Source organism: Pelobates fuscus, chromosome 12 (assembly GCF_036172605.1).
Source record: "Pelobates fuscus isolate aPelFus1 chromosome 12, aPelFus1.pri, whole genome shotgun sequence".
Classification (NCBI taxonomy): Eukaryota; Metazoa; Chordata; class Amphibia; order Anura; family Pelobatidae; genus Pelobates; species Pelobates fuscus.
In genome coordinates, this window is record NC_086328.1 from 37,679,499 (window position 1) to 37,705,639 (window position 26,141).

The window sequence follows — 26,141 nt, forward strand, 5'->3', positions numbered from 1 at the left end:
AAATTCTTTTCCCAGTCCGGCCCTGGGCTGAAATGAATAAGTGCAATAGTTACCGTATATACTCGAGTATAAGCCGACCCGAATATAAGCCGAGGCCCCTAATTTTATCCCAAAAAACTGGGAAAACTTATTGACTCGAGTATAAGACTAGGGTGGGAAATGCAGCAGCTACTGGTAAATTTCTAAATAAAATTAGATCCTAAAAAAAATATATTAATTGAATATTTATTTACAGTGTGTGTATAATGAATGCAGTGTGTGCGTATGTGTGTGTGTATGAGTGCAGTGTGTGTGTATGAGTGCAGCGTGTGTGTATGAGTGCAGCGTGTGTGTATGAGTGCAGCGTGTGTGTATGAGTGCAGCGTGTGTGTGCATGAATGCAGTGTGTGTGTGCATGAATGCAGTGTGTGTGTGCATGAATGCAGTGTGTGAATGCAGTGTGTGCAGGGCCGGTGCAAGGATATTTGCCGCCGTAGGCAAAAAAAAAATTTGCCGCCCCTCCCCCCCATATGTCCTGACTTCCCCTCCTCCTCCCTCAGTGGTCCTTACCTCCCCACCCCCGTGTTCATTCACCCCCCCCCAGTGGTCCTGACTCACCCCTCCCCTAGTGGTCCTTACTTCCCCCTCCCCTCCCATAGTGGTCCTTATCCCACCCCCTCCCTCCCATAGTGGTCCTTATCCCACCCCCTCCCTCTCATAGTGGTCCTTATCCCCCTTTTCCCTCCCATAGTGTTCCTTATCCCCCCCCATCCCTCCCATAGTGGTCCATATACCCCCCCTCCCTCCCATAGTGGTCCTTATACCCCCCTCCCTCCCATAGTGGTCCTTATCCCACCCCCTCCCTCCCATAGTGGTCCTTATCCCCCCCTCCCTCCAATAGTGGTCCTTATCCCCCCCCTCCCTCCCATAGTGGTCCTTATCCCCCCCCTCCCTCCCATAGTGGTCCTTATACCCCCCTCCCTCCCATAGTGGTCCTTATCCCACCCCCTCCCTCCCATAGTGGTCCTTATACCCCCCTCCCTCCCATAGTGGTCCTTATACCTCCCTCCCATAGTGGTCCTTATACCCCCCTCCCTCCAATAGTGGTCCTTATCCCCCCCTCCCTCCCATAGTGGTCCTTATCCCCCCCTCCCTCCCATAGTGGTCCTTATACCCCCCTCCCTCCCATAGTGGTCCTTATACCCCCTCCCTCCCATAGTGGTCCTTATCCCCCCTCCCTCCCATAGTGGTCCTTATCCCCCCCCTCCCTCCCATAGTGGTCCTTATCCCCCCTCCCTCCCATAGTGGTCCTTATCCCCCTCCCTCCCATAGTGGTCCTTATCCCCCCCCCTCCCCTCCCATAGTGGTCCTTATACCCCCCCTCCCTCCCATAGCGGTCCTTATACCCCCCTCCCTCCCATAGTGGTCCTTATCCCCCCTCCCTCCCATAGTGGTCCTTATACACACCCCCCCCCTTTCCCATAGTGGTCCTTACAGCAGAGCTGTAACTTACCTGTCCTGCAGCTCCTGTCAGCTCTCTCCTCCTCCGCGCCGTCCGTTCTGCTCTTCTGTCAGCTTACACTGTAAGTCTCGCGAGAGCCGCGGCTCTCGCGAGATTTACACTGGGAGCTGACCGAGGTGCTGACCGGACGGCGCAGAGGAGGAGAGAGCTGACAGGAGCTGCAGGACAGGTAAGTTACAGCTCTGCCAGCCCCCCTCTCCCCCCAGTCTGTATTATGGCAATGCAAATTGCCATAATACAGACCTTGACTCGAGTATAAGCCGAGTTGGGGTTTTTCAGCCCAAAAAATGGGCTGAAAAACTCGGCTTATACTCGAGTATATACGGTACATAGTTACATTGCTGAAAAGAGACTTGCGTCCATCAAGTTCAGCCTTCCTCGCATTTGCTTTTGCTGTTGATCCAAAAGAAGGTTCCAATTTTCCAATTTGTTCCAATTTTGCAACAAACTATGAAAAAATTCCTTCTTGACCCCAAAATAGCAGTCAGATGTCTCTTTGGATCAAGCAGCTATTACCCCCACTGATTAGAAATTATATCCCTGTATGTTATGTTTTTTCAAGTATTTATCCAATTGCAGTTTAACCCCTTAAGGACACATGACATGTGTGACATGTCATGGTTCCCTTTTATTCCAGAAGTTTGGTCCTTAAGGGGTTAAACATCTTTATAGACTCTGACAAAACCACCTCTTCAGGCAAAGAATTCCATATCCTTATTGCTCTTACTTTAAAAAAAACCTTTTCTTTGCCATAGATGAAATCTCCTTTCTTCCAGGCTAAATGTGTGACCTTGTGTCCTATGTATAGCCCTGTTTATGAATAGATTTCCAGATAATGGTTTGTACTGGCCCCGAATATATTTGTATAATGTTTTTCTAAACTAAAGAGATTTAAATTTTTTAACCTTTCTTCGTAACTAAAATGCTGTATTCCTTTAATCAATTTTGTAGTTCGTCGCTGCACTTTTTATAGTGCCATGATATCCTTCTTTAGTGCCCAAAATTGCACAGCATATTCAAGGTGTGGTTTTACCAGTGATTTATAAAGAGGCAAAATTATATTTTCATCCTGAGAATTTAAACCCCTATTTATGCATGAGAAAACCTTACTGGCCTTAGCAACTGCAGATTGACATTGCAATTTGCTGCCTAATTTGTTGTCTATAACAATTCGCAAATCCTTCTCGTGTGTGGTTATCCCTAGTTCATTACCATTTAGGGTGTAAGTTGCTTGTGCATTCTTGACCCCGAAGTGCATAACTTTGCATTTCTCTACATTCAATTTCATCTGCCATTTTAGTGCCCAGTCCCCCAATCTATCCAAATCCCTCTGCAGCAAAGCAATAGCCTGCTCACATTTTATAACTTTACAAAGTTTTGTGTCATCTGCAAGCACTAAAACATGACTTCCAATGCCTATTTCAAGATCATTTATAAATATGTTAACTAGAAGTGGTCCCAAAACAGAACTCTGAGGGACACCACTTTTGTCCAGCCTGAAAATTTACCATTAATGACAACTCGTTGTATTCTATCCTTAAGCCACTGTTCTACCCAAGAACAAGAATAATCATGTAGGCCAATTTCTTTTAGTTTTAAGACTAACCTATTGGGAGGAACTGTATCAAATGCCTTGGCAAAATCCAAGAAGATCACATCCCCTGCAACACCCTTATCTATACTTGTACTTACTTCTTCGTAGAATGCAATTAGGTTAGTTTGACATTACCTGTGTTTCATAAAACCATGCTGATTATTGCTAATAACAAAGTTGTTCCCAATGAATTTCTTAATATTATCCCTTAATAGCCCTTCACATATTTTCCCAGTCACGGAAGTTAAGCTCACAGGTCTATAATTTCCAGGCAAGGATTTTGAACCTTTTTTAAATATAGGAACAACATCTGCTTCCTCCAATCCTCCGGTACAATACCTGAATCAAAAGAATCTTGAAAAATTGAATACAGAGGTTCACTTATTTCCCCACTTAGCTCCTTAAGTACTTGTGGGTGAATACCATCAGGCCCCGGAGATTTATTTACATGAATTTTCTTTAACAGCTGTAGCACCTTGTCTCGAGTTATCCAATTCCAAGTTTTTTGCAACAATCATTTGCATATCTCTTGCCATAGGATCCTCATTAATATATACTGAAGAAAATAGTTATTTAAAATGTCTGTCTTTTCCTGATCTTCATTAGCTAACAGATCCATCTATGTTTCCAGTGTACCCACAATTTCATTTTTTGTTTTTTTAGAATTGATTTACTTGAAAAAATGTTTGGAGTTGGTTTTGCATTCTTTGGATATCAATTTCTAATTTTCTAGTTTAGCCACTTTATTTGCCTTTTTGCAAGTATTATTGGCTTCCTTATATCTTATATAGGATGCCTCTGATTTGTTCTATTTAAATGCTTTAAATGCCCTTTTCTTATTTGTAATCTCTTGTTTTACTTCCCTACTAAGCCCCATTGGTTTTAATTGGTTTAATTTATATTTATTACCCAATGGTACATACTGAGAAATGTACCTTTCTAATATTTGTTTGAATAGTTTCCATTTATCCTTTTTTTCACTAAGGAGTTTATGCCAGTCGATATGTTGTAGAGCTGCCCTAATCTTATTGAAATTGGCCTTTTTAAAATGATATGCTTTTTTTGCGTTTATTTCAAAAATTACCATATCGTGATCACTATTTCCATAGGCGTGCGCAGCCTATTGCATTAGGGTGTGCACCCTAAAGCACAAACACACGCTGCGTGTATATGTATATATACATATATACACACACACATACATACACTGCTGTGTTTGTGTGTGTGCTGTGTGTGTTAGGGTGCTGTGTGTGTGTGTGTGTGTGTGTGTAAGGGTGCTGTGTGTGAGGGTGATGTTAGTGTGATGTGTGTGTGAGGGTGCTGGTAGTGTGCTATGTAGGTGAGGGTGTTTTTGTGTGTGTGTTTGTGAGGGTGCTGTTAGTGTGCTGTGTAAGGGTGCTGTGTGTGTGAGGGTGCTGTTTGTGTGCTGTGTGTGGGTGTCGTGTGTTTGTGAGGGTGCTGTTAGTGTGATGTGTGTGAGGGTGCTGTGTGTGTGAGTGTGCTGTGTGTGAGGGTGCTGTGTGTGTGAGGGTGCTGTTTGTGTGCTGTGTGTGGGTGTCGTGTGTTTGTGAGGGTGCTGTTAGTGTGATGTGTGTGAGGGTGCTGTGTGTGTGTGAGTGTGTTGTGTGTGAGGGTGCTGTGTGTGTGTTTGTGAGGGTGCTGTTAGTGTGCGCTGTGTGATGGTGCTGTGTGTTGTAAGGGTGCTGTGTGTGTGTGTTTGTGAGGGTGCTGTTAGTGTACTGTGTTTGTGAGGGTGCTGTTAGTGTACTGTGTGTGTGAGGGTGCTGTGTGTGTGTGAGGGTACTGTATGTGTGTGAGAGTGCTGTATGTGTGTGGGTGCTGTGTGTGTGTGTGTGCTGTATGTGTGTAGGTGCTGTGTGTGTGTGTGTGTAGGTGCTGTTTGTGTGAGGGTGCTGTGTGTGTGAGGGTGCTGTATGTATGTAGGTGCTGTGTGTAAGGGTGCTGTATGTGTGTAGGTGCTGTGTGTGTGTGGGTGCTGTCTGTGTGCTGTGTGTGTGTGTGGGTGCTGTTTGTGTGCGCTGTGTGTGATGGTGCTGTTTGTGTGCGCTGTGTGTGTGAGGGTGCTGTATGTGTGTAGGTGCTGTGAGTGTGTCGGTGCTGTTTGTGTGCTGTATGTGTGTGAGGGTGCTGTATGTGTGTAGGTGCTGTGTGTGTGGTGGGTGCTGTTTGTGTGAGGGTGCTGAGTGTGTGTAGGTGCTGTGTGTGTGTGGGTGCTGTTTGAATGCTGTATGTGTGTGGGTGCTGTGTGTGGGAGGGTGATGTGTGTGAGGGTGCTGTGTGTGTGTGGGTGCTGTTTGTGCACTGTATGTGTGTGGGTGCTGTGTGTGTGAGGTTGCTGTTTGTGTGTAGGTGATCTTTGATCTCCCCACAGGCCCATAGATGCTTAGAGCAGAGCCGGCACTCTGATAGCGCCGGCTCTGCCTGAGCCGACAGGGGAGATCCTGAGATCTCCCCTGCCGGTCTCAATCCTGCGGGGATTAGGGTGTGCCCAGGCACACCCAGCACACCCCGTGTGCACGCCTGTAGTGTTACTTACCTTATCCAGGGGCCGGCCGCAGTCCTCTCTTCGAGCCGCTCGCGGTCCTGCTGCTGCACGAGCCGCGCGCAGCTCATCCGACGGCTGCAACAGGAAGGCGGGCAGTGACCGCGAGAAGCGATCACATGTCCCGCCTTAATCTAAGAGCGCGCCGCGGGTCTCGGGCGCGCTCTTAAAGAAACAATGGGAGCCTAAATTGGCAAAAGGCTCCCATTGGCCCCTGTCATGCCACACTCCCCATACACTTACCTTTTGGGGGTGTGGATATGACAGGAGCCAATCACATTAATTTAGAAGGGACTTATACTCACCTTTTTCCCATAAGTCCTTGCCCTATCGTGGTTTCTGTTACAGTTCCCTTTAGCGCTTGTTGTGTTCAGTTGTGTTCCTTCGTATTGACCTTGGCTTTGTTTCTGACTACGTTATCTCTTTATCCTTATCTGTTCTGTTTGCCGGCTTGCTGTTTACTGTGTACCAGACCCCGGCTAGTCCTAGTTTACGCTGTCTCTTCTCATATACGTCGAGTCCGGCCATTCTAAGGTCCGGTAGACGTACCTCTTTTCTGTGTTGTCTTTTGTTGAGTTGAATCCTGCGAGTTGGGGTATATTTTCGTTACAACGCCTATGACTATTTCACAAATACTCCCCTACTTCAATGTTGGTCAAAATATCAACATTGTTTGTTATAACGAGATACAGACAAGCATCCTTTCTAGTTGGTGCTTGTACCAGTTGTGACATACAGGTGTCATTTAACACATTAAAAAACCTGATTCCCCTTACTGAAGTACTAGTCACTCTATCCCAATTTATGTCCGGGTAATTATAATCTTCAATAATTAACGTGTTACCCCGATTTGCAGCTTTCCCAATTTGCTCTAACAGCTGTTCTTCCTCATTAATATTTACATTAGGTGGTTTATAACATATCCCAACCGATAATTGATTTCCCTTTGTTTGCCCCAAGCAGAAATCTACCCATAAAGCTTCCACATATTCCTCGTCACACTCCACATGCCTAAGATTTGACTTTAACTCATGGTTGACATACAAACATACCCCACCACCCTTCTTGTTTTTCCTATCTTTCCTAAATAATGTGTACCCATTTAAGTTAACTGCCCAGTCATATGTCTCATCCCACCATGTTTCTGTTATGCCTATTATATCATATTGTTTAGTGTATGCTATTGCCTCTAGTTCCCCCATTTTGTTATATAGGCTTGTTGCATTAGTAAGCATACATTTAATATTATAATGAGTCATTTGTATTTTTTTGTGAATTTAATCAATATTACATACCTCCTCTGTTCTGAGCTTTCACCTCCCCCCATCTCCACCCCCTTATACTGAGATAAAGCCCATCTCCTTTTTTTATCCTATCTCCATTTTCTACATTGCTTTGACCCTATTACACCCTATCAGATCCAGAGGAGGGGTATTTAGGCCCAGTTCTCATCCTGCTCAGTGCCCTGTCGTGGTTTCCCTTGTGGTTGTCCGAGAGCGCATTATTGATTCTGGTAATTCTGGTTATTTGATTTTGGCATTGTTTTTGACTTTCCTGTTTTCTGGCATTCCTGACCCCTGTCTTTTCCTTATCATTGTGTCTCATTCTGTATCCCTTGACCTCGGCTATTCCTGACTATTCTTTGGTACGTGAGTCCGGCCATTCTAAGGTCCGGTATAAGTTACCTATCAGTACTCTGTGTTACACAATTCTACGTGCTGGATCATACTGTAATCCTGACACCTATTCCCCAGCACAGCAGACCCTCTTCCGTTTAGGTGAAATCCATCATGAGTATACAGGTTGAACCCAAGTGAAAAATCGTCCCAGTGCTCTAAAAAACCAAAACCCTCTTTCCTGCACCAAGTTAAAACATAACGAGGAAAGTATCTATCATGTATATCAAGACACAAAATTTCATTAAAGTGGATAAACTAACAGGCTGTATTATAATTGTCAAAAATGTATTAGCCACAAATTATCCCAACTATATAAATAAGAAGTGCAAGCTGATATAGCAGATAGAAAAACTCTCAATTCCAAAAGAGTGGATACAAAAAGGTCTAAAGAGATGAATCTCTAAATAGATACATTGTTGAAAATAATATGCCTTAACTTTCACAGACATGGACCTTGTTAATTGTATAGGGAATGGGGAGAGATTGACTAAGCAGTTAGGACGGAGTTAATTAGATGAAGGTTAGGAATTCATCACCTGTCCCCAACCAGACAACCAGTACATCATCTATATAACGCTTCCAGGTGTGTATTTTTAGCACGAAAGTGGCAAATTGATCAGTGAAGACAACTTTCTCTTCCCACCATCCCAGGTGCAAATTGGCATATGAGGGGGCACAAGCCGTCCCCATAGTAGTCCCTTGCACCTGTTGGTAGTATTTCCCATCAAACAACAAATTATTTTGCATCAGTACAAACTTTAATAGATCAGTCACAGATAGATTGTGATTGTTTAGATGTGTAACTCTTTTGGAAAGGAAAAATTGTACACGTTTCAGACCTAAATGGTGAGGGATAGATCTGTAAAGTGCTTTGACATTGAGGCTGCATAGTGACCCCTAAGGTAGTTGTTTATCTGCCAATGTCAGGGTATGCTTGGTGTCCCTTAAATAAGATGGAAACCTAACTACCAGAGGTCTTAAGATATGGGCAATGTAGACACTTATATCCTGTGTCAGGTTGCTATTCCCTGACGCTATTGGTCTACCAGATAGGGTTGGGTGTTTTTTATGTATCTTGGGCAGGCTGTAGAAAGTGGCTCTTCGTGGGTGTTGGTTAAACATAAAGTCATACTCTCCTTTGGAGATGAGTTTATCGTCAAGACCCTTCTGCAGAATCAATTTCAGCCTACCCAAGAAGCATATGGTTGGGTCGGATTCAAGGACTTTATATGTGGAATTGTCAGAGAGAATCCTATTGGTAATTTGTAGGTGGTGCAACCTTTATAAGATGGTTTTATAGTTATTTATTTTCTTTGTCGTAAGCTTTTTAAGGTCTTAGTCTCTGATTGTGACAAATTGGAGTTTTACGATTCAGGCTGGGAAAATGAAAAATGGATGGACAGATTCTAGCCCATCCTGAGACAGGATAAACATTTTAAGAATGTAATCCCCCTCCATGCAGCTACAGAGAGGAGGGGAAAAAACCTAAAAGATCTCCTAGTACACAGCCACTTCCAAAGAGCAAGTACACCACCACACTGGCTGTCCAACAAATTGAAAGGGACATAAAAATGGACGGTGTAAAGCTTGCAATACTTTGAAAATAGCAAACATAATGCAGTACTTTTTCAACTGCAGCACAAAGGGTCTAATATATCTCCTACAAACAACAAGAGTAGCGTGCAGCGCAAATACGTCATAACACAAATAAGATGCAATGCATGCACAATGGAGGTGTATATACCCAATAGAAAACACACAACTATACCCCAAGTATAAACAGGATCAGATGGTAGCCAAAAATCAAATGCTGGAAAGTTCAATAATACATCCCATTTCTGAGAGCCTGTTTCGGGTAATAGCGTTTGTAGAAAATGGTCCAAAGGGTATTCCTCTGTATGAAGCTTGTATGAAGTAAATGATGCAGGCACACAAATGAAAAGACAAGTATTCACATTTGTTTATAAAAAAATAGAAACGTCTTACATAAAAGTTGAAGTAATGCCGTTCACAGGTAGATACCATAAACACAACGCGTTTCGACGAACTCATTTGTCTTCCTCAGGTGCAGTAGTTGACAACAAGCTTCAAACACAATATTGGCGCGGGAAATGGGTACTTCCAACCCACCCCCTTCGCCTAATAGCCAATCAACGATGAAGTCTCTCATCCTTCTTTGATCCTGTGGGGTTGCTGTAGCCGCGGCCATTTTCTTCCGGTTTCGGAGCTTTATGCTTACTTCCGGGTTCCATGCGTTCCACGGGTAGCCAATTATAATGTTCATGTGTTCCAAAGATAACGCATACTGTCCCCAGGTGTTAATACTGTGAGAATCACAGCTTATAGTCCATTAATGTCCGTAACGGAATCCATTCATTAATAAAGGCAAACATATAGTAATTATTAGAAAAAAATATGTATAAAATAGAGAATAATATATAAAAGACCTATACAATATTCATATTAAAAGGCCATTAAATCAAATATAGTTATACATATCAAAATCAATGTTTAACCCATGAGGAGAAAGGGTTTCCAAATCAAAGATCCATCTCATTTCCGTCTTATTGAGGATCCTCAAATGGTCACCCCCTCTCCAGGGTTTTAAAACCTTGTGAATCCCCATAAAATGCAGGGCTTTAGTGTTTTCATTATGATTTTGGTGAATATGTGCAGATACAGAATGGGCTAAAACCCCTTTCTGTATATTTCTTAAATGTTCGCTAATTCTAGTCTTCAATGGTCGGATAGTCCGCCCCACATATTGCAAGCCACATATGCATGTTAATAAATAAATAATATTATTAGAACTGCAAGTTATAAATTCTTTAACACTATATTCCTTTTTTGTTATATTAGACAGAAATTTTTCTGTTTTTCTAGTCAAAATTCTACTCGTTTTACAGGCCCTACAATTTCCGCAGTTATAAAAACCCTTTAAGGCATTGCCATGTACATCCTTATTTGACCCTATTTTCTTAGGTATACAACTATAGCATAGCAATAAAATTATTAGCACCCCTTTATACTACCCGTGGTTTGTCTCCTATAAAGGTATGCAGGTCCTCATTTTGTTTTAAAATGTGCCAATGTTTTTTTTTTTATTTTATGAAAGGAATAACTCTGGGAATTAAAATCACAAATAAAAGAAACTTGTTCTTCCCGATTATCATTATCTCTCTTTCTATAAGTTAAATGTTCTTCGCTAGGTTTAGTGTATAATGCTTTCAATTGTTGTTCTATGGCATCTGTATCCTTTTTGATAAAATTGTTTTTTAAAAACATTCTTCTGGGAACACTCTCTCCTCTTGGGCTAAACAAAGGGTTCACATACTCTGCATTTATTAATGATCTTTAATTTACACATTTTGGCTGATTATAATTACCACAAAGAATTAATGTGTTCACATATATATATATATATATATATGTATATATTTTATTTTTATTATTTATATTAGCCACTTACCATTTCTTTAGCTATAAACCTTTACCATTTAGCTCTAGCGTTTTCTCCTGAGGATATGGTGAGACTGAAACACAGCATATGGAGAAACTGACATGTCTATAATAAACAGAAGGCAATTCTGCATTTCACAATCCACTACTTAGTAGATAAGACTCTCACTAAGCATATCCCCTGTCATTCAACTTTTGATGGTTGCAATATAGAGATTACCAATCTATTGGACTCTCTCCTATAATATTTCCACTTAACATTTTAAAACCCTAGAACAACACAAAGTGGTTCCTGAACACAAACATAATTGAAAATTAATCCAAGGACTATGAAATATTACCATCACTTTTTGTGACCGTAATCAAACTATACTAAATAATGATCTAATGTGAATAAATTATGCAACGGTGATACTTTATTGTGCAAGACAATTGATATTGATGGAATTGTACCTTTTTTAACCTAACTGATTAGAAGATACACAATACACCTTGAAAGAGCACTGAAAAATATAAGATTTATTCAGATAGTGATTCAACATTATAAGATAGGAGAGTTGCCTCTGAGAGATGAAATGTATACAATCATCAGGAAACTATGTTCCTGTTTGTTTAGTCCGAGATACAATATTGTTCTCTGTCCACCAGGATACAATCAGAAGAGAGGGAGGGGCCAGGTGTAAGTCTAGAAAATGACGATTTCAGGGAAGCCTGATAGCTGGATGTGGCTCAGCTGAGCTTCAAGACTCCAATAAGGTATGATTGGCTAATAAGGAAAATTAAGGTGGACTCTAAAGTCTTTTAAAAGCCAGAGACTGCCATTCTCAAATTTCCCCAACTGACGAAGGTGCCACTATTGCACAGTAACGCGTGTCTGGAATTTTTTTCACATAGCACTATGCACTGATTGATCACGTTTTGTTTCACTTTGAATTTTATTTAACCCATAATGAGGAAGAGCTATATGGGAGTGTGGGAACTTGCTAACACAGTGGCAGGAGCCTGGGGCCTTTTCCATTCACAGCTATAGGGATAATTAGTCTCTCTGGAGACTGTTGAGGAGGTCAGAGAATCTCTAGCCAAAGTAGCTGCAAATAGTATTTAGATATTACTCTTGGAACCACATATAGCTAGGGGGAATTTAGCCTAATTGACATCCATGATGATATCTTAGGGAATATCTAGCTGTGACGAGAGCAATCTCGCCACAGTGCATTGGAGAAGCCTGGTTGCCCGCCTGCTGCTTTTGGGCTATGGACCAGACTTTTAAATGACTTTATTTTCCCTGCAGAAAGGCTGCTACGTGCCTATCTGCCAGGGTGTTCGGTAGATTTTATCGCGACCACCTGGGAGCTGGAGTGTGCCGTCAATTTACCTCCCTGAAGCTGCGGTTAACCGCAGCTTAATTGACGAATCCAGGGTGGTCTTTGTTCGGTTGCCGACCACGAGGCAGTGGCCATTTTAATCGTGCGAAAGACCAGCGGTGTTCGGCGAAGATTCTATGGAACTAAAAACGGACACTTATTTTCACGAACACCGCTGAGCCGTCCGTCTCCTGGTTCCTATTCGTGGGGATGTAGCCGAACACCCGTTCATTCAGTATTTTGTTTTGTGTGAATATGTGGACCCAGATAGCTATGCCATGGAGCCTATTCGTGTGATTAAAGACTTTGGCTCCATGGCAATTGAACTGTGTGAATAGGATCTGAGCGGTATTCGGTAGTTTTGTGCGCTCAGATCCCAGCTATCTGGGGATATGTGACATGTCTATGTTTTATGTGTGAAAGGTGACTTTATGTATTTTAAAGTGTTTTGCTGTCTTTTGTGTCCCCACGTGTGTAATGGAGTTTTACCTCTGTCCTGGGAGATAATTTGATTACTTCCCAATTATCTCCAGGATAGAGGGAGGGAATCAGGATGCATTGTGGGGATTCTTTACTACTGTATGTCTGTAATTGGTGTATGTCTGTATTTTTTCACAGTCTTCCATCTGGTCCCCTAGGGGAGTGTCTGCCAGGTGGGAGACCTGCATAAATACTGGGCGGGTAGCCCTGAGTAAATCAGACCACTGCTTGACCCTCAACACGGAGCCTTGTCTCGTTATTGGGGGGATTCACTGTATGCTGATAGAGACTGATTGCCAGGAGTGTAAGCCGCTTGGGAGCTTTTCCTGTTCGCCTGCTAGCAGCTATTCGTGAGGTTCCAGTTCGGGAGTTTGGAGTGCTACCTTATTCCCTTGTATGCAGTTCGGGAGTTTGGTGCATTCACTTATATCCAATTTGTGAGTTTTGGTGATTCTACAGTAGCTGTGCCTGTCTCTGAAAAGGGGAATATCGCCTAAACGATTTTAACCCCTTGTCTGCTGAAACGGTCCGTTTCAATTGGTGGCAAGCGGCGGGATCGTTCCTACAGCCAGAAGGACAGCTACAGGAGACACCATTTCTTTGGATTTTACAATTTGAGGGCAACGCATGTCTCAGTACAGCGACCCTGACAGCACCAGGATAGAACTGTACTGGGCTGTACTGCTGTTTCTGTTTTGTGGGTGGGCTGCTGGACTAACAAGGGCACTGACCGGCAGGAGGTCAGATACCCTGTTAGTCTGTTTGGAAAAGGGGAGAGATGTGATGAGAGCAATCTCGCCACATTGCATTGGAGAAGCCTGGTTGCCTGCCTGCTGCCTTTGGACTGTGGACCAGACTTTTAAATGACTTTATTTTCCCTGCAGAAAGGCTGATTCGTGCCTTTTTGCCAGGGTGTTCGGTAGATTTTATCTACCGAACAAACTAACGAATGCGCGACCACCTGGGAGCTGGAGTGTGCCGTCAATTTACCTCCCTGAAGCTGCGGTTAACCGCAGCTTAATTGACGAATCCAGGGTGGTCTTTGTTCGGTTGCCGACCACGAGGCGGCAGCCATTTTAATCGTGCGAAAGACCAGCGTGTTCAGCGAAGATTCTATGGAACTAAAAACGGACACTTATTTGCAAGAACACCGCTGAGCCGTCTGTCTCCTGGTTCCTATTCGTGGGGATGTAGCCGAACACCCGTTCATTCGGTATTTTGTTTTATGTGAATATGTGGACCCAGATAGCTATGCCATGGAGCCTATTCGTGTGATTAAAGACTTTGGCTCCATGGCAATTGAACTGTGTGAAATATAATAAATTAACTGTGTGAATTATAATAAAGCCTATTAGTTTATCCACTTTAATGAAAGTCTGTGCCTCGATGTACATGATAGATGCTTTCCTTTATTATGTTTTAACTATTGCACTTATTTACTTCAGCCTCTCATACATCATGACCCTAGAGGAATTTCCTTGATAAGGATTTCCTCACTTAGCTTTTTATAGTAATGTTTCCAGGGTTCAAGCCCAGAGTGATAAGGTGCCACTCATACTGGCCACCCCTGTTGTAATATCCTCACTCAGGGCGTACTAGACTATTTTCTTTATTGCTGGATCTTGCTAATGATCTCAAGACAGCTGGGACCATTGTCACTCAGAAAACAATTGGTAACACACTACGCCATGAAGGACTGAAATCCTGCAGCGCCCGCAAAGCCCCCCTGCTCAAGAAAGCACATGTAGAGGCACGTCTGAAGTTTGCCAATGAACATCTGAATGATTTAGAGGAGAACTGGGTGAGAGTGTTATGGTCAGATGAGACCAAAATTGAGCTCCTTGGCATCAACTCAACGTGTTTGGATGAGGAGGAATGCTGCCTATGACCCCAAGAACACAATACCCACTGTCAAACATGGAGGTAGAAACATTATGCTTTGGGGGTGTTTTTCTGCTAAGGAGACAGGATTACTGCACCATATCAAAAGGACAATGGATGGGGCCATGTAACGTCAAATCTTGGGTGATCCTGGGCATTAAACACGGGTCGTGGATGGAAATTCCAGCATGACAATGACCCAAAGCACACAGCCAAGGCAACAAAGGAGAGGCTGAAGAAGAAACACATTAAGGTCCTGGAGTGGCCTAGCCAGTCTCCAGACCTTAATCCCATAGAAAATCTGTGGAGGGAGCTGAACGTCAGCCTCGAAACCTTAATGACTTGGAGAGGATCTGCAAAGAGGAGTGGGACAAAATCCCAGATGTGTGCAAACCTGGTGGCCAACTACAAGAAACATTTCGGGGGGGGGGGCAAAACATTTTAAACAAATTTTAACGAACAGTATTTTAGGAAAAGGAATCACGGATAACAATTAATATTTTTTTATTTAATTGGTCAAGGAGTCAAAAAGTTTTTTTCACTGTGGTATGTGTAATGCATGTAAAAATACAGACATATCGAACAAAAATGTAACAGTATTTAGTTTATCCGTTACAAAAAATATAATTCAAAATTAAATCTTTGATTACATGCCATTCGAGCAATGTAATTTATTTACTTAACTGTACATGCGGATATCAATACATAGGAAAGACATCAAGACCTATAAATACCAGAATGGGTGAACATATAAGGAACATAAAGAAAGGATTCACAAACCACAGTGTATCCAAACATTTTCTATAGAAACATGGATCCGATCCAAAATCTCTAGAATTCTGTGCAATAAAGAAAGTGAGATTGCACTGGAGGGGAGGAAATCTCCCCCAAAAACTGAGTACCCAAGATGTAAAATGGATCTTTGAAATGCGCACCCTACCTATGGATCTTAACATTGACTTTGAGATGAATAGTATTTTATAAGGTCATTTAGTAACAAATACAAGTTATATATTATTCTTTTGTATCAATATTTTAAAGTTTTAATACCTCACCTTACGTTTATTTCATCTCTGTCTTTGCACTACTCTGTGCTTTCTCACATAATATTTTGGTGTTAATATATTGACGTCACCAGGCACTATTTTATCCTATACAAAGTGTATTATTTGTGGTATATGTATGTTTTATATGTATGATCACTGTAGTCAGTGATCAAATGGCAGTGAAGGGGTTAATTTTATTAAAGCACGGTAGAGGGGGTGGTATTTAACTTTCACTTTTGTGGGTTTTTTTTGTAGGGAGAAGATCAGCACTGATCCGTCTCCCTGCACTTCACACTGAACGCGGAAGCACAGGGAGGCGGACCAGGAGTCCCCACACCACATATGCTTGCTCTGACAGCCTGTCAGAGCAATTACAGCTGCAGGGACAGCACGATCGGGGGCAGGTTAACCCCGCGATAGCCGCGATGGCGGCGATCAGGGGTAATTATGCGCATGACGGACCAGGTCCGTCATCTGTTGTTAAGTGCTTCCCCAGCATGATGGACTGGGTCCCTCATCCGTCATTAAGGGGTTAGCAAGCTTATTGACTCCCCTCTGTTTATTTACCTTTTCTGGCTATTCTCAGCCAACCTGCACCTTTCACTTCCAGGCACATCTTCTGCTATTTATGACACCCTATTCCTTCCCCCTCCCTCCCCTTCTCTAACATCAGTTGTTTTAAGTGTTAAACTCTATCAGATTGATCTGTATTGCTTCAGACCTGAGGAAGAGAGGAAAACTCTCGAAAGCTTGTCTTTGAAATATTATGTTAGTCCAATAAAAGGTATTTTGGCATCTTGTCTACGGGACTAATAAGGATAATCTAATCTACACTAATTGATTATGCAAATTAGCATGGGCGGTATTTTTTTCCAAAAAAGGTGGCAACCCAACCTTTTTGCTCTCTACAAACAATATCCACACAATACAAAAAACAATGCTATACACAGCACGTATTTACACTCACATAACATCACAGACATCTCACATACATATTTAAAGCTCCACACATGTACAACTATACAAACTATCCTCCACAGCTTTACATAACTCAAGAATTTATCAACATACATAAACTTTACTTCAATAATATAGGGTCGGGACCATACGTGCTAGCTAAAGGTTGCCTATCCCTGATATAGAATGTAAAAACAGACCCTCTTGGTCAATAGTGGTTAACCCCTTAAGACCGCAGGACGTACTATGCCGTCCTTATTTTGGTGGCTCTAAAAGCCGCAGGACGGCATAGTACGTCCTGCGATCTTATGTACTTACCCGGTCGCCGGCGATCCCACGCCGGCGATCCCACGCCGGCGATCGCGGTATGGGGGACTTACCTGGGAGCCCAGGGAGTCCCCCTGCGTCCTCTTCAGCCGCCCAGGGCCATGTGATCGCGAGGTCCTTGCGAGGACCCCGCGATCACATGGACGGCATAGCCGTCCAACGCATTGCCAGCAGGGGGAGTGCCTGTAATGACAGGTACTCCCCCTGCTGTCTGAAAAAAAAAAAAAAAATGTTAAAACAGTGTAAAAATAAATTATATATACTTAGATCATATATATATTTATTATATATATGATCTAAGTATATATATACACACATATACACACATACACATAAATATGCATACACTGTCTACGTGTATTTTAATATTAATATATACATAATTATATATATATATATTAATATCAAAATACACGTACGATATTGATTAAATATATATATAATTTTCATTATATATATATATTTATATATAATAAAAAATAAATAAATATATAAATACGTTAAAAAAATAAAAAAATATAATAAAAAAATAATAAAAAAAAATATAGATAAAAAATATATAAACATGCGTAATTTCGTTCTAACTGTATTTTAAAATTAATATATATATATTGATATCAAAATACATGTAGAACGAAATAATATATATATCTATATACATAAGTATATACGTATATATCACTATGTATATACCTATATATAAATAAAAATAATTAAAAAAAATTATATACATATATATACACACATATATATATACACACATATATATATATATAATAATTCTACGCATATATTTATGTAATAATTTTACATAATTAGGTCATTTTATTAATTACAATTTGCAGGACCTGCCTGCCAACCCAGGCCAAAAGTTCAGGGAATTACATTGTCTAGCACTATATTTAACTCTGTAACTTTCCAAGACACCATGAAACCTGTACATGGGGGGTACTGTTTTACTCGGAAGACTTTGCTGAACACAAATATTAGTGTTTCAAAACAGTAAAATATATTACAACGATGATATCGTCAGTGACAGTGACATTTTTTGCATTTTTCACACACAAATGGCACTTACACTGACGATATAATTGTTGTGATACGTTTTACTGTTTTGAAACACTAATATTTGTGTTCAGCGAAGTCTCCTGAGTATAACAGTACCCCTCATGTACAGGTTTTATGGTGTTTTCAAAAGTTACAGAGTCAAATATAAGGTTTGCGTTTCAGTTTTTTCACATTAAAATTCGCCAGGTTGCCTTTGAGACCGTATGGTAGCCCAGGAATGAAAATTATCCCCATGATGGCATACCATTTGCAATAGTAGACAACCCAGGGTATTGCAAATAGGGTATGTTCAGTTTTTTTAGTAGCCACTTAGTCACAAACACTGGCCAAAATTTGCGTTCAAATTAGTTTTTTGCATTTTCAAATATTAACACTAACTTTGGCCAGTGTTTGTGACCAAGTGGCTACTAAAAAAGACTGGACATACTCAATTTGCAATACCTTAGGTTGTCTACTTTTGCAAATGGTATGCCATCATGGGGGTAATTCTTATTTCTGGGCTACCATATGGTCTCAAAGGCAACGTAACCAATCTGGCGAATTTCAATGTAAAAAAACTGAAATATGTAACACGCTATATTTGACCCTGTAACTTCCCAAAACACCATAAAACCTGTACAAAGGGGGTACTGTTTTACACGCGAGACATCGCTGAATACAAATATGTGTATTGTATTGCAGTAAAAGCAAACAGTATTATGACATTCACAGTTAGAATGTCACGTAGAACTAAAAAATTTTTAAACATTCTTATTTTCTCCCATTTTTTTAATATTTTTTTCATATTAAATTATGTTCCATACCTAAATATTTGATGTTAAACGAAAGCCCCGTTTCCCCTGAATAAAATGATATATAATAATGGGGGGTGCATTTAATATGAAAGAGGTGAATTATGGTTGGACAGACATATAGCGCAAATGCCAGGTTTTGTTTACGTTTTTTTGGATCACAACTTGTACATTTGGCTGCGGTCTTAAGGGGTTAATAATCTCCTCTGTCACTTACCTTCTGTCAACCCCGCCCACGCTCCTCCCCCACCGACTTCAGCTGGCAGGGGAGACCGATGCGCATCTGTGGCAATGGCTGCACTTGCATTAGGATTTCCCCATAGGAAAGCATTGTTCAGTGCTTTCCTATGGGGATTTTGGTGACGCTGAATGTACTCATGCATAGCCTGAGGATGTCCAGCGTTGTTTAAGCGACCAAGAGTCGCCTTCAAGCCCGAATATCCCTCTAGTGGCTGTCTGGTAGACAGGCACTAGGAGGAGTTAACCCTAGCAGGTAATTATAGCAGTTTATAAAAACTGCAATAATTACCACTCTAGGGTTAAGGGTGATAGGACATTGTGCCCAAACCACTTCAATGAGCTGAAGTGGTCTCGGTGCCTACAGTGTCCCTTTAAGCAAAGCATTCCTGCTATAGTCATTTAATATATTTCCTACAGTTCATTACTGTTTGCAGTGGAACACCCAGTACAATTATTTATATAGAGCCAACGTATTCTGCACCGCTGTACAATAGGTAACAAGACGAACATTTAATTAAGAAAACATGTATGACACATGAGAACAGGAGGTAAAGAGGGCCCTGCACATATTAGCGTACAATCTTAAAGATGCTGATTAAAGCATGTCCCAGGCTACAGCTCGATGTCTCAAGAATGAGGCATTCAGCAATACTGTTATAGAGACTGCTCTGGCCTTGAAATGCTGTGACAAACTGTTGCAGAATTCTGATTCCTTACCATGTGGAAGGGCTGGAGGCAGTCTCTGTAAAAGTAGTGAGTACAGTCCAACAATAGACTTAGATTGGTTCCCTGGCTCGATGAGTGACTTGGGATCTATTGCCACCAATTTCATGTTTTAGCTGACTACTAAGGCAATTAACAAGGTAATGGTATTATTTTAACCAACTCCCATTGTGATCACTCATCATGGGCCCCAATCTATTTGGCTTTTAAATGCAGGTTACATAATTACATGGTTACATAGCTGAAAAGAGACTTACGTGCACCAAGTTCAGCCTTTCTCACATTTGTTTTTGCTGTTGATAGAAAAGAATGCAAAAAACCCAGTTTGAAGAGCTTCCAATTTTGCAACAAACTAGGAAAAAATCCTTCTTGACCCAATAATGGCAGTCAGATATCTTACTGGATCAATAATTTATTACCCCACTGATTAAAAATTTTATCCCTGTATATTATGCATTTGCAAGTATTTATCCAATAGCCATTTAAGTACCTGTACAGACTCTGATATTTAACAGTATATGGTTACTGTTATATAGAGCGTGGCATACCCCTAATTTTACCCTGCAGTTTCCACCCAAATTTTGCAAGGGTGTACTTAAGAGATGCACCATGTATAGTACACATTATCACCGATAATAATCACTGAGAATGGCAAAGTGGTATTCAAAATTATTGGAATGCAATTTTCCCCCTACTGCCCCCCTTGGCTGGGGGTTACAGCAACTTATAGCCTGATCTTACTATCTCTTATGTTGACCTGTTATCACCAAATCATTTAGGCCTTTGTAGTCTTGAAAACTATAGGTACTTGGATATATGTTTAAGATATGGTAATGTTAGCAGCTAAATGTGGCATTATACTATGAAGCTCAGTATGCCACCAAGTATTGATAAAATTGTTAAGACAGTAACATGTAATACTCTTACAATCATCCTGTTTATCAACCTTTTACTTACCCTCGTAGAGAGACATGCTTATTTCACTCATGCTAGTTGACCTAAAAAGTGTCCTATGACATGTCTTTTACAATGCTTGCATTGTTCTTACTACATTCACTTTTGTTTGGTATGTCATCGATATGCTGAATGTCTAAACATGCATAACAAAAATAGAAAACGAAAACAAAAATAATTGGAACAACAAGATTGTGATTAATTCAACATCGCTAATGGATTATTGCCAGTTGTTAACTTGTTGATGAATATCAAATGTGTGATTTATGTTTACTTAAAGGGACACTATTGTGACAAACTCCCCTTTCCAAGTGAGTTTGCCACGAGCTCCTGGAGGAGCCTGCTTACCAGCTTCCTGCCCACAGTCTATGAACCCTGAAAAATGTGATGTAAAAGTCTCCATTCATGTATTTGGACTATATGGTTCGGGAATCAAACAGCCGCACGAACCGGAGACCACCCTGGAGCTTTTTAAGCATTATTGGTACTTTGTAGCAATTTCCACCGCAGTGTTCTAAGTATTCGTCTGGGTGGCCGCATTTCTCATGGACGACCACGAGGTGGCAGCCATCTTGTTTGCATGAACACAGACAGCGATGTTTGGTCATCGCGTTCATGGAACTATTTTCGGACACTGAAACTCCCGAACACCGCTGGACTTCCATGATCGCAAGTGTTCGGTTCTACAACACTTAGAAAGACATTGTTTTGTGGAAACAAGCTCCAGGGTAAGAACATTGACATTGGTAGTTTGTTCAGTTTTTAAACTACCAAACTAGACCGGCTGCAAGCCTTGATTCTCTGGAACTGCTTTGGGCATGGGACTATGCGTGCGGTCAGTCAAATTATGACTTCCAGGAAATTCCTGAACCTCTCAACCGATCAGGGTGATTTTTGGATATGTTGGTCATCCAGATCGGGGCTATCAGGGGATGTAACTTTAGGGGGTTTTATGTATTTTAAGGTACTTTTGATTCAATGCTTTCCTATGGGGAGGGCTAATGCGCGCAGCATTTGCCGTGCATCGCATTAGAGCCCACTCGTCATGGTATGTAGGAAAAGGAGGAGCTTTATTAAAAACCTTTTGTTTACTCACCTGATCACAGTGCCGATCAGACAAGTGAGAGAGGAGGCAAGGGGAGCGATAGTGCCAGGAATAGAGCTTTGTATTCCTGGCACTAAAGCATCCCTTTAAAGATGTTTAAAGGGACTCTGTAGTCACCTAAAGAACTTTAGCTTAATGAAACAGTTTTAGTGTATAGATCATGCCTCTTAGGTTTTATTGCCCAATTCACTGCCATTTAGGAGTTGCATAACTTTGTGTCTGTTTATGCAGCCAATTTCATCCAGTGAGGAGGAGTATATGGAACAGCCTTGCTTCTTGGACTCCAAAGCTATGGAGCATATGCTTATGGCATCAGAAGAAACATAGAAACATAGAATGTGACGGCAGATAAGAACCATTCGGCCCATCTAGTCTGCCCAATTTTCTAAAATACTTTCATTAGTCTCTTATATCTAAGATAGCCTTATGTCTATCCCACGCATGATTAAACTCCTTCACTGTATTAACCTCTACCACTTCAACTGGAAGGCTATTCCATGCATCCACTACCCTCTCAGTAAAGTAATACTTCCTGATATTATTTTTAAACCTTTGCCCTCTAATTTAAGACTGTGTCCTCTTGTTGTGGTAGTTGTTCTTCTTTTAAATATGGTCTCCTCCTTTACTATGTTGATTCCCTTTATGTATTTAAATGTTTCTATCATATCCCCCCGTCTCGTCTTTCCTCCAAGCTATACATGTTAAGATCCTTTAACCTTTCCTGGTAAGTTTTATCCGGCAATCCATGAACCAGTTTAGTAGCCCTTCTCTGAACTCTCTTTAAAGTATCAATATCCTTCTGAAGATATGGTCTCCAGTACTGCGTACAATATTCCAAGTGAGGTCTCACCAGTGTTCTGTACAATGGCATGAGCACTTCCTTCTTTCTCCTGCTAATACCTCTCCCTATACAACGAAGCATTCTGCTAGCATTTCCTGCTGCTCTATTACATTGTCTGCCTACCTTTAAGTCTTCAGAAATAGTCACCCCTAAATTCCTTTCCTCAGATGTTGAGGTTAGGACTCTATCAAATATTCTATACTCTGCCCTTGGGTTTTTACGTCCAAGATTAAATGTCAGTTGCCACAACTCTGACCATTTTTCTAGTTTACCATTTGGCTTATCCCTCCTGGGACATCAACCCTGTTACATATCTTAGTATCATCAGCAAAAAAGACATACCTTACCATCAAGACCTTCTGCAATATCACTAATAAAAATATTAAAGAGAATGGGTCCAAGTACAGATCCCTGAGGTACCCCACTGGTGACAAGCCCAAGGTTCGAATATACTCCATTGACTACAACCCTCTGTTGCCTGTCACTCAGCCACTGCCTTACCCATTCAACAATATTGGAATCCAAACTTAAAGATTGCAATTTATTGATAAGCCTTCTATGTGCAACAGTGTCACAAGCCTTACTGAAATCTAGGTAAGCAATGTCTACTGCACCACCCTGATCTATTATTTTAGTTACCCAATCAAAAAAATAAACAAGATTAGTTTGGCATGATCTCCCTGAAGTAAACCCATGCTTTCTCTGATCTTGAAATCCATGTATTTTTAGATGTTCAACAACCCTATCCTTTAACATGGTTTCCATTACTTTCCCCACTACTGAAGTAAGGCTTACTGGCCTATAGTTTCCCAACTCCTCCCTACTACCTTTCTTGTGAATGGGAACAACATTTGCTAACTTCCAATGTTCTAGGACTACTCCTGTTAACAATGATTGGTTAAATAAATCTGTTGCAAGTACACCACTAAGCGCTTTTAATAACTTTAGGTGTATTCCATCAGGTCCCATTGACTTATTTGTCTTTACTTTTGACAGTTGAAATAGAACCTCCTCCTCTGTAAACTCACATGTAAAAAATGACTTATTTGTTCTTTTTCCTAACTGAGGTCCCTTTCCTTCATGTGGATGTCATGGGAAAACATATCCCAAGAGTTCCCCTTGATGGAAATAGATTGGGTGGTCATCACGATGGATGCCAGTCAGTCCGGATGGGGTGCCCATTTAGGGAGTCTATATTTTCAAGCAAAATGGCCCCCAAGGACCCAATGTTTACCTTCCAACATCAGGAAACTGAGAGCTCCCTTTCTTGCACTTCTTCATTTCCAACACATCATCCAACATTCCTGGAGAGTGGACAACAAGGCGGCTGCTGCCTATATAAATCATCAAGGAGGGACAAGGAGTGTAGTCCTGATGCGGGAAATTATCCCCATTATGACCTGGGCACAGACACATGTGGAGGGCATGTGGAGGGCCTATCTCCCACGGAAAGAGAATGTAATAGCAGACTTTCTCAGCAGACACCTGATAGAAGCATCAGAATGGCCACTTTCAAAGCGGATCTTTGCACTATTGGTCCAGAAGTGGGGTCTTCCCCAAGTGGACCTCATGGCGACTTCTCTGAACACTCAGGCCCCGTGCTTTGTTTCGAGGAGATACCATCCAAAGGCGGTTGCTCAAGATGCACTTTCCATCAGATGGGATTTCGATCTAGCCTACATCTTTCCTCCAATTCCCCTCATCCACACTGTTCTGAGAAAGATCTCCAAGGAACATTGCAAGGTGATAGCTATACTCCCCTTCTGGCCACATCGCCCTTGGTTTCCTCTGTTGAAACAGTTAACAAGGGAACTTTCAGTCTCAGAAGATCTGCTGACTCAAGGTCCAGTGTTTTAACCAGAGCCTCACAAGTTCAGACTTCATGCATGGCTGTTGAAGGGCAATCCCTAGTTGACCAAGGTCTTTCGGACCAGGTGGTCTTGACACTGTTGCGTTCTAGGAATTCCTCTACTTCCTCTACTTACCATAAGATATGGGAAGCTTTTGCGCTATGGGGAAATTCCTCAATCCAAGATTTAAGTTCCCCTTCCGTGTCTCAAGTCTATCAAAAAATTCTCAGCTCCATGGAATTTACCTCTGGTTCTGCAGGCCTAAACGGAACATCCCTTTGAACCTATCAGTGAGGTCCCTAAGCAAGTTCTTTCTCTGAAGACCCTGTTGTTGCTGGCTTTAGTCTCAGCTAGATGAATGTCTGACATTAGAGGATTATCATCTGAAGAACCATTTACTACCTTCTTCGATGATAGGGTGGTACTGCGGCCAAGACCAGAGTTCCTTCCGAAGGTCATTACGTAATTTCATCTGAATCAAGATATTATCCTGCCAGGGTATTTTCAAAATACTTCTTCACCTGAGGAAGAAAAATGTCATACACTAGACATTAGGAGGTTTCTTTCCATGTATATTGACGTTCAGCTTCTTGGAGAAAATCTTCTCAATTGTTTGTGATTCCTTGGGGTTCTTGTAAAGGCGAAGCTGTTTCTGTCTCGACTCTTCGTTCTTGCACAGTTCAGGCTATTTCTAAAGCATATAGGACGAAAAAGGTGCTGGTTCCCAAGAACATCAAGGCGCATTCCACAAGGCCCATTGCTACATCATGGGCTGCAGAGTCCGGGGTCCCTACGGAGAGCATCTGTAGGGCTGCCAATTGGTCATCCTTAAGAACCTTTGTAAATCACTACAAAGTTGATGTCTCATCTCATTCTGATTCGGAGTACAGCCTGTCGGTTTTGAACTCTTATAAGTCTATACGTTGATATTAAACTATTTTTTGTAGCATGAGCTACCCTCCCTGAGTGATTATTGCTTTGGGAATCCCATATGTTAAATGCTGCCATGATTAGCCAGGAATAGAGAACATTTATTGATACCGTAATTTTCTTTTCCTGGCTATTATTCATGGCAGCATTTGGTTTCCCACCCTCTTGTTACTTTCGTCTTGTTTCGTCTTGGACTGAGGAGTGGATGCCACTGGGGTCCATATTATACTAGGGAAAGGTACACTTAATTGTTTAATTGATTGTGTTGCCTGTCCTGAGGGTTAGAGGGAGGAGCTAAACCCATATGTTAAATGCTGCCATGAATAATAGCCAGGAAAATAAAATTACGGTAAGTATCAATAAATTTTCTCTAATTTGGGCTATGTACCTCTTATGGCCTGTGTCACATAAATGGTTTCCATACATGTATTCTGATTGATCTCTTTGCCGTTAGCATAGCAATTTCAGGAACAAGCATGGTGAGAACTGACAGAAGAATGTACTGGCTGAATACTTTATATCACCCATGTGTTACTCATTTGCATCATCATTGATGTTGTGCCTTGTTTTGGACAAAATTATAAAGAATTGAATAAAAAGTTTTAGCAATAATAAAGTCAATGTAAACATTGCTGATGAAGAAAACAAATAGAAGCACTGTTCATTTCTTCTCTGTATGCTCTCACTATGACTGTCGGGAAAGTTGAGTGACCTCGTTGCAAAATGAAGAGGTATGGATTTCTTAATTTGTAATTTTATTTTACAGAAATAAGGTGTAAAAATTATAC

At 41.3% G+C, this 26,141-nt stretch overlaps 1 protein-coding gene across 1 annotated transcript in view; it reads right to left on the reverse strand.

The window, feature by feature from the left end:
- Window positions 1-26,141, reverse strand: part of LOC134578472 (5-hydroxytryptamine receptor 3C-like) — a 72,352-nt gene that overhangs the window by 21,813 nt on the left and 24,398 nt on the right. The gene's annotated exons all lie outside the window — the stretch shown is intronic.